The 15,104-nt window shown below is 40.2% G+C and overlaps 1 protein-coding gene across 1 annotated transcript in view; it reads left to right on the top strand.

Annotated features, from left to right (window-relative positions):
• The window catches only part of tet2 (tet methylcytosine dioxygenase 2), a 33,312-nt gene that overhangs the window by 575 nt on the left and 17,633 nt on the right, over positions 1-15,104 (top strand). The gene's annotated exons all lie outside the window — the stretch shown is intronic.

Genomic DNA, 15,104 nt, shown 5'->3' with positions numbered 1-15,104 from the left:
TTTGCCGGCTGAAACTGAAAGACACCTTCTGTGTTTTCCTGTATGTTCTGTGTTCACTCAACATTCTTGCTGCTTTTGAATGAATCATAGAAAATGGTGTACTTAGACTGCTTGTTCAGGAGTTTTTCTTTAAGCATAATTAAATGCCTATTTTAAACTCTCTTTCTTTCCTTAACATTTCCACTTTATTTTTTTATTAGCCACATGCAATTAAAGGTGTGTTTGAGTGTGTACTTTGTATGAGTGTTTGTTTTAAGAGGGGAAACACATTTTAAAAATACATTCATGTGTAATTAATAGCTATTACAGAATGATGATCTTTTTCATTATATGTTTAGATGCAGGCAGTGTTATCCTTATCAGCTTCTCATTTTCATATCCATGGCTGTGTGTATGTGTTTTGTTTGTGCTGTTCAGCAGGGAGACTGTATGTAGGAGAGTAAAAGTGCAACCTGGACACATCCAGCAGTAAGTGCATAGTGTCTGCACAGCAGTAGAGCTGGAATAGCTTCTGGCTTTGTGTATCTCTGTTAATCAGCTTTCATTGCTTTCACCACTGAATGACAAGCAGACACAAAGGCAAACCCCAAGGAGAAGCAAAAGAGAAGAGAATTGCAGTGGCAGAGTGTAGTAGAGGCAGACAAGGTCAGAAAGCTCTGTAAGAAATGAAATTCAATCCTACTGCACCATTAGCTGGGGGAACAAGAATGGTAATTCTGGAGCAGGTTTTTCCTCTTATAGATATTTTTTAAACTAGAGGCTAAACAAGGGATTGTTGCCAGAAAGCAGCAACAAACATCTCTGAGAAACCAAACCAATAGTAGTTTGACAAGAATGTATATTTTTAATGCAACACAGGCAGTTAAAGGTCACAACAATCAAACTGCTGTGTTCCTTTGGAAACAGAGCTATTGACAAATAGATTATTGACAATCCAAAGAAAAACGTGTCTGTGTGTTTCTATTTGTGTGTGATCTGTAATCATTTTTTAAAGGAATTGATGTAGAATAACAGTATGGTGACCAAATGCTTGCACAGATAGAGAAATTAACTACAGTAATGGAGTGATAACAGTGAGGTGAGTGTTTGCATACCCTGATGGTTTGGAGGTTTTGTGAGAGTACACACATTGTCTTTTTAGAAATACACTAGTTAAATACATAAGTACATGTATACTCCGATTTATTACAGAAAATCAGGTCATAGTTCAATTAGCAAATAGGTAATTGGTTGTTAGTTCTTTTTTTTCCTGAATTCATTAAGTGCTACTTTAAGATTAACATCTGAATGGCCAATTAGAATATAACTGAACTCCCTCAGGTTTGTGTATTGGGCTTGTGTATTCTACTGACTGCAGTTGTAATGTAACGACAGTATGGCCTCAGGTAAAAAGCTAAGTAAAGGCACAGTTGCAAGGTGGAGAATAATGACTAACCTTTATCTGGGCATTGTGACTTAACAGTGTAGAGTGTCTGCGGGAGCAATGCAGGAATTCAGCTGAGCTTTGACTTTTCTGAACTTAAAACCATAAGCCAAGACTGTTGTAGTGAAATGCGTGGATAAAAGGGGCTATAGAGAAGGTGAAGGGGCGGTGAAGTCAAAATAAAGTCAGTTGCTTGTCAAGTGACTACAAGACAATCACCAAGCTTTTATGTGAACAGCTGATGACAAAGACTCACCAGACAAAGACCACTATTCTCAGCTCTCTTTCCCCTTTTGATTTAAGCATTTTTTTTTAAATGTTCGTGTTTACATGCTGCATTTCTGCGGTGGCCTTTGCAGAGCATGTAGCACTTACTATACAGTTTACACGCACTACTCTAAATAAAAAGTATACTGCTTGTAGTGGAAGCGAATCCCATGTTTCGTCCTAGTGGGCTGTCAGGTAACTTTCACACCAACAACAGTGGTGTATCTCTCTGACGCAATGGCATGGCTGTGTTTTGATATGGCAAGCACGGCCATTGACTGTGTAGTGTCAACACGAGTGCTTAAGCAGGGGAGTTCTCCATAGAACTCGTAAAGTATGTTGTGACTGCATGAGATCAGGTGATCCACGCTTTTGTGCCCGTGTATGTATGTGTATGTGTGTGTGTGGGTGGGTGGTGATCCCATTGCCCCATTCATGATGTTAAGATAATAACAACATATAAATGTCTCGTGAAAGATATTGTTGTTTTTATTTACCTACCCTTAGAGATTAAATTAATAAAACTATTATTTTAACAGCTCAAACTACAAACAATGAGATTTCTTGATTTATTTTTTACTATTCCCTAAGTGCATTAAACATTACATTCCACACTATATCTACTGCATAGTTTGGATGGATCACATCTAACCCAGTCCATTACTTGCTAATGAAAACACATTAATGGTTGTCACAATGCGGTTGTACAATTTCCTGTTCACCTTTGTGCTTAGGATTACAAACGCTAACCCTGACCTGTACAATAATGCCACATTATAATATTAAGAAACATACAAAATCTTACTGGGGTCATTTTCATGAGCCTCTGCTTGGCTGCTGTTACGTCAGCAGCTGAAAAGGCAGCAGAGCATTAATGGTACTAAAATGGGGGAAGGGAGATCAGATAGATCAATCACATGCACATAGCTTCTCTCATCCATCCACACCTCCAGATAAAGCCATGCGGTTGGATTGCTCCTTCGTCATGGCCGTAAGTCCCCTTTAAGTCACTCCCAGGGCAAAGACAATATCACCTTTGGGAAGAATGTCCAGTTGCCATAGCATTCCACAACAATGCTGCCCACTTACAATACCCAAGCCCTTACCCAAGCTCTAACCTCTGACCCCACTCTGTCCAGCCCACGCATCATATTTCCACCCAAGGGCTGCTGCACAAATGACACAGAGAAACAGGCCCAGTGGCAGGTTAGACATTTTAGATTGCACTACCTGCTGGCTGGCTGGTTGTAGCTTCACTGCTTTTCACGAGACAAAATGGCGAGATACTGAGCATTGTATTGATTTCTACAATATTGATTTCCCTCTTGTCTGCTATTGGGGTTTTTTTTGCTATGGAGACCTAGAGAGACGCAGCAAACCACAATCAGGTGTTTCTGTAATGGAATGTTAGTGCCATAATGGAGTAGCTCATTTACGTGCCCTTTTTAAACATTTGCACAGAATTTGCCATCAACAGTCCACAACTGCGACAATGTTCTTGTTAATTAAAGGGAAAAAAGCTGGATTTTCTGGATGTGGTCCAATGAGCCTTAGCTACAGACATCCCAGTGGAGTTTTAATAGACAAATTTTAATTGCATACCATATGCCCCTTTATTTAGCATTATATTTGCAAGGTTTACAATTTATTGGAAGCATCCATGCTTTATGTACTGATAACTTCTCCATGCATGGACTTACTGCAAATAAAAGTATTTCTATTAACTAAAGTCAAATCATAAAAAATATGTCAGTTATCAGTAATTGCCAAACCAGATCCACCCCACACCCCAACGAGAATCTTGGCTTTCCGTCCCATTTAGGCCCTTCCTTGTAAAAGACACTCTACTGTAATTATGGCTTGTGAGTGGTTTATGGGTCATCACTGGAACTGTGTAATAGTAATCTTGTTTTTATGAGTCTGAGATACAAAAACGTTATCAGCAATTGCTACATCCGATAGTGAATTCTAAATATGACTCGTGGCCGCCTTTTTCCATGAGGCCGTGCGTTGTTAGTCGGACTGAGGCGCAACTATGGAGTGAGACTGATAAGGCTCTGTTTGAGTGGCAAGGGGCTGAAGGGTGTTTCTGGCCCTGTGAACATGTATCGATGTCAGGGTTTACCTCAGGGGTGAGACAGCAAGGGCAGCGACTCAAAATCTTTCTCCACGTGAGCACATGCACGTGGCCGCTCTGTTTACAAACACTATCCTGGCATTCTGTAGAGAGAGAGGCAAGTGAGATGTTACGTAACCACCCCAAAGCTAATAGCATCTCTTGCCGCCTCTCGTCGGTCCGCCTCTCCTACGCTTGGACAATCTTCTTGAATGCTTTTCTCGCCGGTTCCGCTACTATGAGTTAAGAATAAAAACAGAAATTAAGAGCCACAGCCACAACTGCATCTGGGCACAAGAACGTGGTGAGACTGAGAGCAGGCCGCTGTAAACTCTGCAGGCCTCTGTCAGGTCAGATGATTTTATAAACTCCCTTTAGTTCTAGCTTTTGGTCATGAAAGCTAGATTGCAAAAAAAAAAAGACATGTGCATAGACACTGGTAAAGACGTTGTTTTGTCCACAATGGAGATTTCCATTGCACTGTAGTTTTATATAAAGTATTTAAATGTTGGGTTTGATCAGAATTTAGTGAACCTTCCTGGTTCTGGAAGTAAGACTCATGTTTTGTTAAGATAAAGAAAAAGTAGATAATGCTAGAGCTTTTGAAGGGGAGGGTAAAAAGAATATTCAGTCAAAAAGATGAACACAGACCAAAACTTTGGTGTTTCCCTATTGGAGAGGCCTCCTCACCAGCCAAGATGTCACTTTTCAAACATATGCGGAACAATGTGTGGAAAAGCAGCAAACATATTGGCTGTCAATATGCCTTACAAGCCTTGAAAAGTGACCTAACCTCATGCTAGGAACTCACCCTTGGTAAGACTCTTATGTCAAAATGTGTAGCGGTTAGTCAGTTCTAGTTAAATCAAATCTGTGACAAAGAGTAGCCTTTGTCACAGGTCTAATCCTGAAAGGTTCAATGGAAAGAAGATTGCTTTCTTGACCTAAGGAGAAGAGTCCTATCTTTTCATATATAGCTTCTCAATATGTATCTTCTGTTAAAATTGGCAAATTTATATCAATATCTGGAAAGGAATTTCCATAGCTAATGCCCCAATCTACAAAGCTCCATCATGATAGCGCAATCTCAATGGGGTCCACAATGATCTAAACAACTGCTGCAGATATAGGGGGGTGGTGATGGTGCAGCGGATAAGACACATGCCTTTGGTGTGAGAGACCACGTTCGAATCCACTGTGAGACACCAATGTGTCCCTGAGCAAGACACTTAACCCCTAGTTGCTCCAGTGGCGTGCAACCCTCTAACATATACAGAAATTGTAAGTTGCTTTGGATAAAAGTGTCACCTGAATGAATGAATAAATGTATGTAATAGACAGTTTATCTGTGATGATCTGTCATTGAAAAGGTTAGGCCCCATGGCCCCCTGTTGTCTACAAAAGAAGCACAAAGACAGACAGCTGGTCCTGAATGTCCTTTAGAAGCATAACCCTACCAAAGGCTTTGAATGACATCACTAACTACTTCTGAGGGCTTCGAATGGCTCAGGCTCAATATCAGGTTTCCTAAGCAGAATGTACAAGTGCAGCAGCTGATATCTTTCCGAGATGGATTGCTCAATGACAATTAGACCAGTTTGTATCCATATATGTATTTATATTGGGGACAGTTTCAAGTTCTGGGTCTAAATGGATAGAAACCCCTGGTTGGGACAATATGCTGCATTCAAGCACAATTTGAGTAAGTACAATGACACTTGCTATACCAGATTCCTTACTAAGATAATGATCTTACAGATGCGGTAGGTAACAATACAGTTTCTCTGCAGTAAAACACTACATGACAAACCATGACTGACTGATGATTCCCAAGGCTCGCCATGTATGAATTACATATTTTGGCTATAAGTGAACACAAAAAAAAAAAACTTAAAAAAAACACAGACCATATTTAAGAACTTATTATCGTTTAAAATCCCGGTACTTCCTGATGAATTAGGATTACACTAAAGCCATGAATCACAGAAAATATCCCAAACTCAGAAGGATTTGTGATTTCTATTCAGTGAGAGTCACGTGCCTCCCACTCAGTGGAGGAAAGAGGGAGCTTAGCAACAGTGGCTTAGGTTGGGCTGCTTAGAAACCAACAAGGGAAGGCATACCCTACATTTGCTTTCCAGATGACGAGAGCACACAAAATATTTCTTAGTTAGTCTGGACACCACCACAATATAGTTTTGGCTTCACGTTTGATGTCCATCTAGATGACCAAACATGCTTTTTGTTCAAGATAAACCATTATCTGTAGCTCAGTCTTCCATGAAACTGAAATCTGACATGGCATTGAGTCAATTAAGAATACCTTCACTGCCATGTTTTTGGCCATGTTTTAATTTCCCTCCTACAATTATGTTCCCTTCGCTCTGTTTACTGTTCACCTCCGCTTCCTGTTTAATTGGAAACTGGTTTGGATTTGGATCATGCAAACAGAAAGGAAATATTTGCTAAATAAAATGTGCCTGTGCTGTGAGCTAGTCACATGCCAAGACTTGCAGGGTGGAGAAACATGGGAATCAGCATTTGTTCATCACTTGGCGTTGTGTATGAGTTTTCCACGCCAGATTGTAGAAGATGAATAAATGAATGAGGAAAAGGTCAATATGAAGTATTCCTTCTCTTACTATTTCAACTGAGAGCTACTTCAACATCTTTCTTGGTAAGGCTTAAAAAATAATGTTGTAATGTAGAGTATATTACATTTCAAATTGCAACCTTAATTCATAAAAAAACTTGAGCTATTTCAGGTTTTGTAGCTCAACACATTTCTAAAACACAATATTAAAAGTTGTTGATCAGCACAAGTGCAAATGTAGGTTTCTCAATATGTGGCACTATTGATTTGCTTGCAGGATCAATGCGCAAAGCACATGTGCACACCACTGCAAAGCAGCCTATTCTGCAGTCAGGCGTGCTGGGATAATGTTTAGACCAGATGGGCTTTGGAGCACTCATAAGATGGTCGCCATGGCTACCATGCACTCTGAAAGAAATTAACTTTGCTCTGTGAGCAGTTCATCAAGTTAGTTAGATACAGTATATTGACTGATGCATAGACAAAGGGTTGGAGGGGAAAAGAGACAGGCAGCTTGGAAGGAAAAGGGCAGCATTGTGAGGGATTGGGGGCAGGTTAGAGGGTTCAGAAGCCCATTTTTTTAAAATTAGAGCCTCCATGTGATGCAGCTTGAAGGCACAGAAAAAGGTTTAGACTCTATGTGTAAACTTTGTACAGAGTGCTTCCTAGCTAGGCAGGTTTTCACTTCAGGTTGTGCTGATAAAATAGGAAAAATCCAAAACCAAATATGAGCTAATGTTCAACGGCTGTCTACTATCAGGGTTGACCTTTTCTGGGAAACAATGTACACTGACATAGGTGTAAATGGCTCTGAGCAAACGCACTGTTTCACTGTGTTATAATTAAAAGATAGTATAAATACATACAGTATATTTAGTGTCTCAAACAGAATTAAGCAGTTTTTTCAGAAAAACCCTAAAATGCTGAAGCGATCAGATTGGTTTAAGTAGAAAAGGTGCACCAGTAGCATATGCCAGCATGTTGTGTATGTTTTCCCAGAATACCTGCTCAGCAAGTTGTACCAGAAATGTAAAGAGGTGGGGTTTATCCCCTACAACAAAAGCAGTTGAGTAATTCATACCAATGTCATCTACAAGAACTTATATTTTGTCATCTCCCACCATTGCCATTTATTTCATGCTGAAACCTCCTTCATATTCACTGACTCATCAGGTATTGCTCAGACATTCAACACTTTAAAGCACCAAAACACGCGATAACCTCAAACTCAATCATATCCATAACACATTAAATCAGTATCAGTCATTTGGAACTTCCTTTTCTAATTCACAAACCTAAAGACAAACATCCTGAATGATTAGTCCATTTCACAGAGGCCTTTGGATCCACAACATGGACTGAGTCAAAGAAAAACTGTCAACAATTTAGTGCAGCCTCACCCTTTCAAAAAGAAATAGTCAACATAACCAGTTAAACAACTATATCCCTCAGAAGAGGACCTTGTGGCTCTTTACAACCAAATTTATTTCATGTGTCTTGCAAACTGCTGCACAGAGACAAAGCCCACTGAACTCTGTACAGCTATAAAACTATCTTGGATTAGTGTTGGCATTCCTCTTAATTATGGCTATGGGCACTTGGATATGGCTTATTATCATGGTGCCAGTTAATCTTTCCCGTCTTTTCCCCCTCTCAGTTTATCTTCTTACCTTGAGGGAGGTCTACAAGTTAACCAAATAAGGAACGGCACTTATTATCATCTTGAGACACAATGCATTATCCCAGTTTTCATCTTTGTCTCTATTTGACAATTTCAACTTCTCTTTCTAGCTAGATCATTCTAGGTTGTTTCAAGCTAGTCACAAAACTCAGTTTGTAGTTAAGAAGTTCTTGTTGAGTAACTAACGTATTAACAAATTCTGTAGATTAGGCCACCCTTAGCGAAAAGGAGATTTTAAAAATGGATTGTTATTCCCTTTAAGATAATGTGTATTGGCTCACATTACATAATAAAAGTGTACCCTAGAATTAAGGCATTAGATTTCCCCAACCTGTTGTATACTTGATAACTATACAAATTATGAAACATATAATAATTTAAAGCACAACTGATACTAATGACACAGTTGTACATTTCGATTTTCTTGGGTCCTATCTATTATGGGAAAAAACAAATGATTTCAATAAAATAATGCAGAGTAGTTCAACTTAACTTTCACAAATAATACTATAGTCAGTTAATAGATGTCAAAACACAATATAAGAAGGAAATGAGACAAAAGGCTGTGGAAGCACTAGGACTGCAGTGGGAATCTCTACAAGTCCACATCTGTCTTGCATTAGACGTAAAGAACAATGTAGATTGTGCAGACCCCTTCTTCTGATGGAGGGGGAGGAGGCTCTCTAGGGACGAAATTACAAACAGAAGTGTATGTCCTCTGTGTTTCTGCCCTAATTTTGTCTTCAGATTAAATAAAATCAAGATACTGAAAAGCATTTACATGTATTTGCATGTATACATCACTAAAAATCACCCAACACAGAGGAAAATATATGAAAATTAGATAAAGTGTAAACATAACTGATACATTGCATCCCATTTAAATGTAAGATTCTCATATGATCTTTAATTGAAAGAGTGAGTAATATGTTCATCAGCATTCAGTCTCTTTTTACTCTTAAGTTACGTGATGCAGCCATCATTACGTCACATTGTAGTGATTAGGCCACGGTGAACATCAACAGAAACGGCACGGTTCTTCCTGACAAAAAATAGACCTGAGGTTGTACAGAGCAAAGTCAGATTCCCTCCTTATGCAACAACCTCTGTGGTTATTAACAGAACCAACCATAGTGTCACCAGTAACTCAATATCTCTAGCTTCTGCGTTCCCGGTAATAACGTTCACATGTAGCTGCATCCCTTCTGAGACCAGTACAAAAATCGCAACATCTTAATCCAAAACAGAAGCCATATATGCCCCAAACATGAGACAGATGGTTTAACAAAAGCAAAAGATTTCCATCAATATAATTTGGTGCACAACCATGATCTAAAACAGTGCTACACCTTAACATTTCATATTAACTTGCGGTGTTAAAGAAACAGCTTGACATTCTGGAAAATGCCTATTCGCTTAGTTGTTAGATGAGAAGATCACCACTCTGTAAATATGAAACTTCAGTCAGCAGCCAGCTAGCTTAGCTTAGCACAAAGACTGACAACAGGTGGAAACTGATAGCCTGGCACTGTTCAAAAGCGCCAAAATGGCTTACCACCTCTAAAGCTCACTAATTAATACAAAATCTCTTATTTATTTAAGCCTTACAAAAACCAAAGTGTAAAAAATGACAAGTTGTGGGTTTACAGGGGCATATGTGTCGAAATATTTCTTGGCTGGGAACAGTGACTTCCTGGAGTTGCTTTATATTTATAGTACAGGCATGAGAGTGGTATTAATCTCATGTAACACTTAGCATGTAAGCAAACAAGCATATTTCCCAAAAGGTCGAGCTATTCCTTTAAGGGAAAAGATAAGGATTTGCTGATCTGATCTGACATAATTAGAAAATGGCAAAATGCCACAGAGCTCTGACCTGTGTGTGTGGTCTACGTTTATCTCAGTCTCTGTCCAGGATATCACTTTCATGTTTAATATGTTTTGATATCTCCTCTGTCTCTGCGCACTGCTTTGAGAGTGGAGATCCCACAGGTTGCTAAGGTTGCTCATGAGACAAAATAGCTGCAAGATCCAAGCACGCTGAAGAAAATGTTACAGTGATCTGGGTAGCATGCAAATGGAGGATTATAAAAATGACTGCAGACACATGGGTCTTTTGTTTCTTAGCCAGAGTGGAGAATGTCATATGTTTAAACTGACTGAAAGAAAGCAAGAGAGAAGGCACGAGCAACCATGTGAGGTGCATTGTACGCACTACATGAGTGTGTCATATGACATAAATCACAAGTGTGAGGTGCCTGACTGAGAGAGACTCAGTGAGATGCAGAACATGAATCAACATCTGTCCTATCGTGCCTGACGAGCATTTGACCGTCAGCAATAACACATGCAACTAGCACTTTGTTTCACATTGTGCTTCATGACTGTGTGTTCTGGCCTTTCACACTTTCCAGTTCACCCCTTTAACTTTTCCCTAGAACTCTCTCCAATGCAATCAACTCCCCCAGTTCATGTGCTAGCCATATGCTATGAACTTTCATAATGCAAAACGTGTATACAGATTTTTAAGGGAATAATCAAACACTACCTAAAATGCAACTGTGTGTGCATAAAGAGGCCTCTTGTCATTGATATTAATAGAGTTGTTTCAGGCTGTTTATTGATATGCCATCAAAAACTGAACCCATAACAACCCGTAACAATTCAGTCTTAGCTTTAATAATGACTTGAATGATTCTGAAATGGTTTTGAGGTTACGTATTTGTTGTTTACATAGCAATCAGGAACACAGATTGAAAATGTCGTTGGAGGTCATGAGGTTTGCAGAGCAGCGAGTCTGGCTCTATATTTACGGGAGGGATTTAAAACACTGTAGAATGCAAGTCATCTGACCTAATTACACTAGTACGGGTTACTAAGGATGAGGTTTCAATCGCAGCTCTGCTGCTGTCTGAAATGTCGAACACTTTGACATGGAATATTCATTAACGTAATGTATGTTATAAACAAGGACTTGGTTTTATCTCCATTTCCTTTTCCATATAATGTTTTTATTTTGTCTCTTCTAAAATTTCAAGTAAGGTACCATTCCATGATGGCTCCAATGAAGCTCAACTTTGCTACTTTAGTGATGAAAAATAACACATGAATGTCTACATATGACAAATATACACTGGGATTAATTTAAAGTTTCATATACTTATTTTGTGTATTTAACACCATGTTTAAAGTAGTTAGAATTACGTACTTCTGTATAAGTTGTGATATGAAATAACAAAAAAGAAATAAAGCCCAATAAATCTCAAAAACATACCACAACATACATAAGAAATATTATATATATATACACTGCTCAAAAAATAAAGGGAACACTAAAATAACACATCCTAGATCTGAATGAATGAAATAATCTCATTAAATACTCCTTTCTTTACATAGTTGAATGTGCTGACAACAAAATCGCATAAAAATTATCAATGGAAATCAAATTTATCAACCCATGGAGGTCTGGATTTGGAGTCACACTCAAAATCAAAGTGGAAAACCACACTACAGGCCGATCCAACTTTGATGTAATGTCCTTAAAACAAGTCAAAATGAGGCTCAGTAGTGTTTGTGGCCTCCACATGCCTGCATGACCTCCCTACAACGCCTGGGCATGCTCCTGATGAGGTGGCGGATGGTCTCCTGAGGGATCTCCTCCCAGACCTGGACTAAAGCATCCACCAACTCCTGGACAGTCTGTGGTGCAACGTGGCGTTGGTGGATGGAGCGAGACATGATGTCCCAGATGTGCTCAATTGGATTCAGGTCTGGGGAACGGATGGGCCAGTCCATAGCACCAATGTCTTCCTCTTGCAGGAACTGCTGACACACTCCAGCCACATGAGGTCTAGCATTGTCTTGCATTAGGAGGAACCCAGGGCCAACCGCACCAGCATATGGTCTCACAACGGGTCTGAGGATCTCATCTCGGTACCTAATGGCAGTAAGGCTACCTCTGGCGAGCACAAAAAGAAATGCCACCCCACACCATTACTGACCCACCACCAAACCGGTCATGCTGGAGGATGTTGCAGGCAGCAGAACGTTCTCCACGGCGTCTCCAGACTCTGTCACATCTGTCACATGTGCTCAGTGTGAACCTGCTTTCATCTGTGAAGAGCACAGGACGCCAGTGGAGAATTTGCCAATCTTGTATCCTGCACTGTATAGGGCTGTAAGCACAACCCCCACCTGTAGACGCCGGGCTCATACCACCCTCATGGAGTCTGTTTCTGACCGTTTGAGCAGACACATGCACATTTGTGGCCTGCTGGAGGTCATTTTGCAGGGCTCTGGCAGTGCTCCTCCTGCTCCTCCTTGCACAAAGGCGGAGGTAGCGGTACTGCAGCTGGGTTGTTGCCCTCCTACGGCCTCCTCCACGTCTCCTGATTTACTGGCCTGTCTCCTGGTAGCGCCTCCATGCTCTGGACACTACGCTGACAAACCTTCTTGCCACAGCTCGCATTGATGTGCCATCCTGGATGAGCTGCACTACCTGAGCCACTTGTGTGGGTTGTAGACTCCGTCTCATGCTACCACTAGAGTGAAAGCACCGCCAGCATTCAAAAGTGACCAAAACACCAGCCAGGAAGCATAGGAACTGAGAAGTGGTCTGTGGTCACCACCTGCAGAACCACTCCTTTATTGGGGGTGTCTTGCTAATTGCCTATAATTTCCACCTGTTGTCTATTCCATTTGCACAACAGTATCTGAAATTGATTGTCAATCAATATAGATATTAGCAATAACCCGGTTGCGAACGGCCATGTAAACACCGGCAAAAACCCGAATATGCTCATATCCCGGAATTTAAAAACCGGGATATTACATTAGGAGGTACCCCTTTTCTAACCCGAATTTTTGGTCATGTAAACGTGTATTGGCATATCCCCATAGTGATTTGTGTTCTGCGCATGTTCTATTCGCAAGGAATCTTGGTCTTTTGAGTAGAGGAACTTCTTGTATGCGGCAAACCCGCGTACAGTATACGGAAGTAAACGAGGTAAACATGGCGAGACGCAGCACAGCACCGTACTTCGGAGCGAGGAGGAAACCAATTTTTTCATTCATGTTGTCAAAAACATGAATATAATGTCTTTTGTTGACGGTAGAAATTACAGAGATACTGACATTTACAAGAAGGTGACTGAAAAGTTACGTGAAGCAGGATTTGTACGGACGTCAGACCAAATCAAGTACCACTGGAAGACGCTGAAAAAGGCATACTACAAGGCGAAGAAACAAAACGGTACTAGCGGTACCTGCTGTTGTTGTTGTTGTCTTTGGATACATACAGGAAGAAGAATCGGAAATGATGCATATTGCGTCTTAAGGTTGTCCGTACGTTCAGACGTTAACCGTGCGTCGCCGTTTACATCGGGGTAGTTGACATTGATTACAAATTCCTACAAATGTATACAGGAGTAACTCTCTCTGCTCACGCATGTAAACGATGGACAGTTTGATTTCACAGGAGTGTGATTGACTTGGAGTTACATTGTGTTGTTTAAGTGTTCCCTTTATTTTTTTGAGCAGTGTATATAAAATTCTTCCCAATAACTGGCTTTTCATTGTGTTTTGATACTGCATATGCAATTAAATTAAAGTCTGAGACGTATGGAATGATTATCAATACTGGATTTCACTTTGTCCTGCCAGTACTGTCAGTTGTGTGTGTAAAATAAAAGCAGTGTTAAATGGTTAGTAAAAGAGATAGCAATACTGTGGGTACAGTGGCTAAATGACAAGCACAGTTGTTGAATGAGTATTGATATTGGACACTGACTGTTGACAACCCCAGATGGTTTTCAGTGTTCTCACTGTATGTTGCAGTTGTTATAGCATTTGCTTTGCATTACAGTAGTTAACAGTTATAATATTTAGACTGATATTACATTAATACTATTATTGAACAGACTATGTTATCTGTGTTATGACTCAGTTCATAGGGAATATGGGTTTTACCATTACTGAGTGCTCTGAAAATTTATAGTCTTTTGACTAGATGCATGCTCCGTGTTCTTATCTTTCAAACAGGAAAATGTGAATGGGCTCATTTCAGCAAAGAAAAGGAAATGTACACTTGAGATTATGGCTTATTCTTTGGAGTATTCTGCAAAACAGAGGTGTGTCTTGGCAAGTGTGTTTGATTTTCAGGGCTGCCTTCTCTCTCATTCTTCAACAGCAGGACTCTAAAGTCCTGGCTGCATAGGTCTCAATCTGAAAGTGCAGAGACCTGAGTTTCCCAGCAGCTGTCGTTAGTGGTGAATGTCACATGCGGCTGCCAAGTCACGCCAAATAGACCCCATCTACTATGGCAGCTCTCATATTTCACTGGCTCGCTCTGGGAATAACAAAAACACAGTGTGAGTCCAGTGCATTAAAGTTTGTTACACTGGCGCTGTGAAGACAAAGCACCAGGCCACTAGAGAAAATAGGAATAAACATCCACGATACCCATGACATGTAGATCAATGTTTATATACTAATATAGACAAAAAGATGATCTTTTAGCAGTTTGACGGACAATCACATTTGTTAAAGCAAAGCTATATTAAAAACAAGACACATAATTGTTAAAATAAGTCTCTACAGTCGTGTGCATTAACTGCATCCCTTAAATGACTCTTGTGTAAACTGTGTCCATTGTTTTACAGCAGTGAGTCCACCCTTGCCCCAAGGCTTCAAAGCACTAAAGCTACTGACCATTTATAAATGGCAGCAAATACATAGCTGCAGAGACAATAACTATGGGCAATGACTGTCTAAATTTCTACAATAGTGCTTAGACACCAGGTTCGTAACGGCACAGGCTAGATGATAGACTGAACGGGAGGGAAGTAGATAATAGCAGATAGCAGAGGAACCCGAAGTCTAATTACAGAGCAGAGGACTGGGAGACACAGGGAGGGACTCCAAACTACAGCATAGGAACAAAGAAACTGACTTCTAGAGCGAAAGAAAGCTTTGTTGGGGAATCCAGTTCAAGTCAAGCAAGCTGAGTCACATCATAAACTTA

The sequence above is a fragment of the Micropterus salmoides genome, unplaced genomic scaffold (genome assembly GCF_014851395.1).
Source record: "Micropterus salmoides isolate LMB-PRFRI ecotype aquatic unplaced genomic scaffold, ASM1485139v1 Ms_hic_scaffold_12, whole genome shotgun sequence".
Classification (NCBI taxonomy): domain Eukaryota; kingdom Metazoa; phylum Chordata; class Actinopteri; order Centrarchiformes; family Centrarchidae; genus Micropterus; species Micropterus salmoides.
Note: the sequence above shows the minus strand (reverse complement) of the source record. Positions and strands in the feature narration are given on the sequence as shown.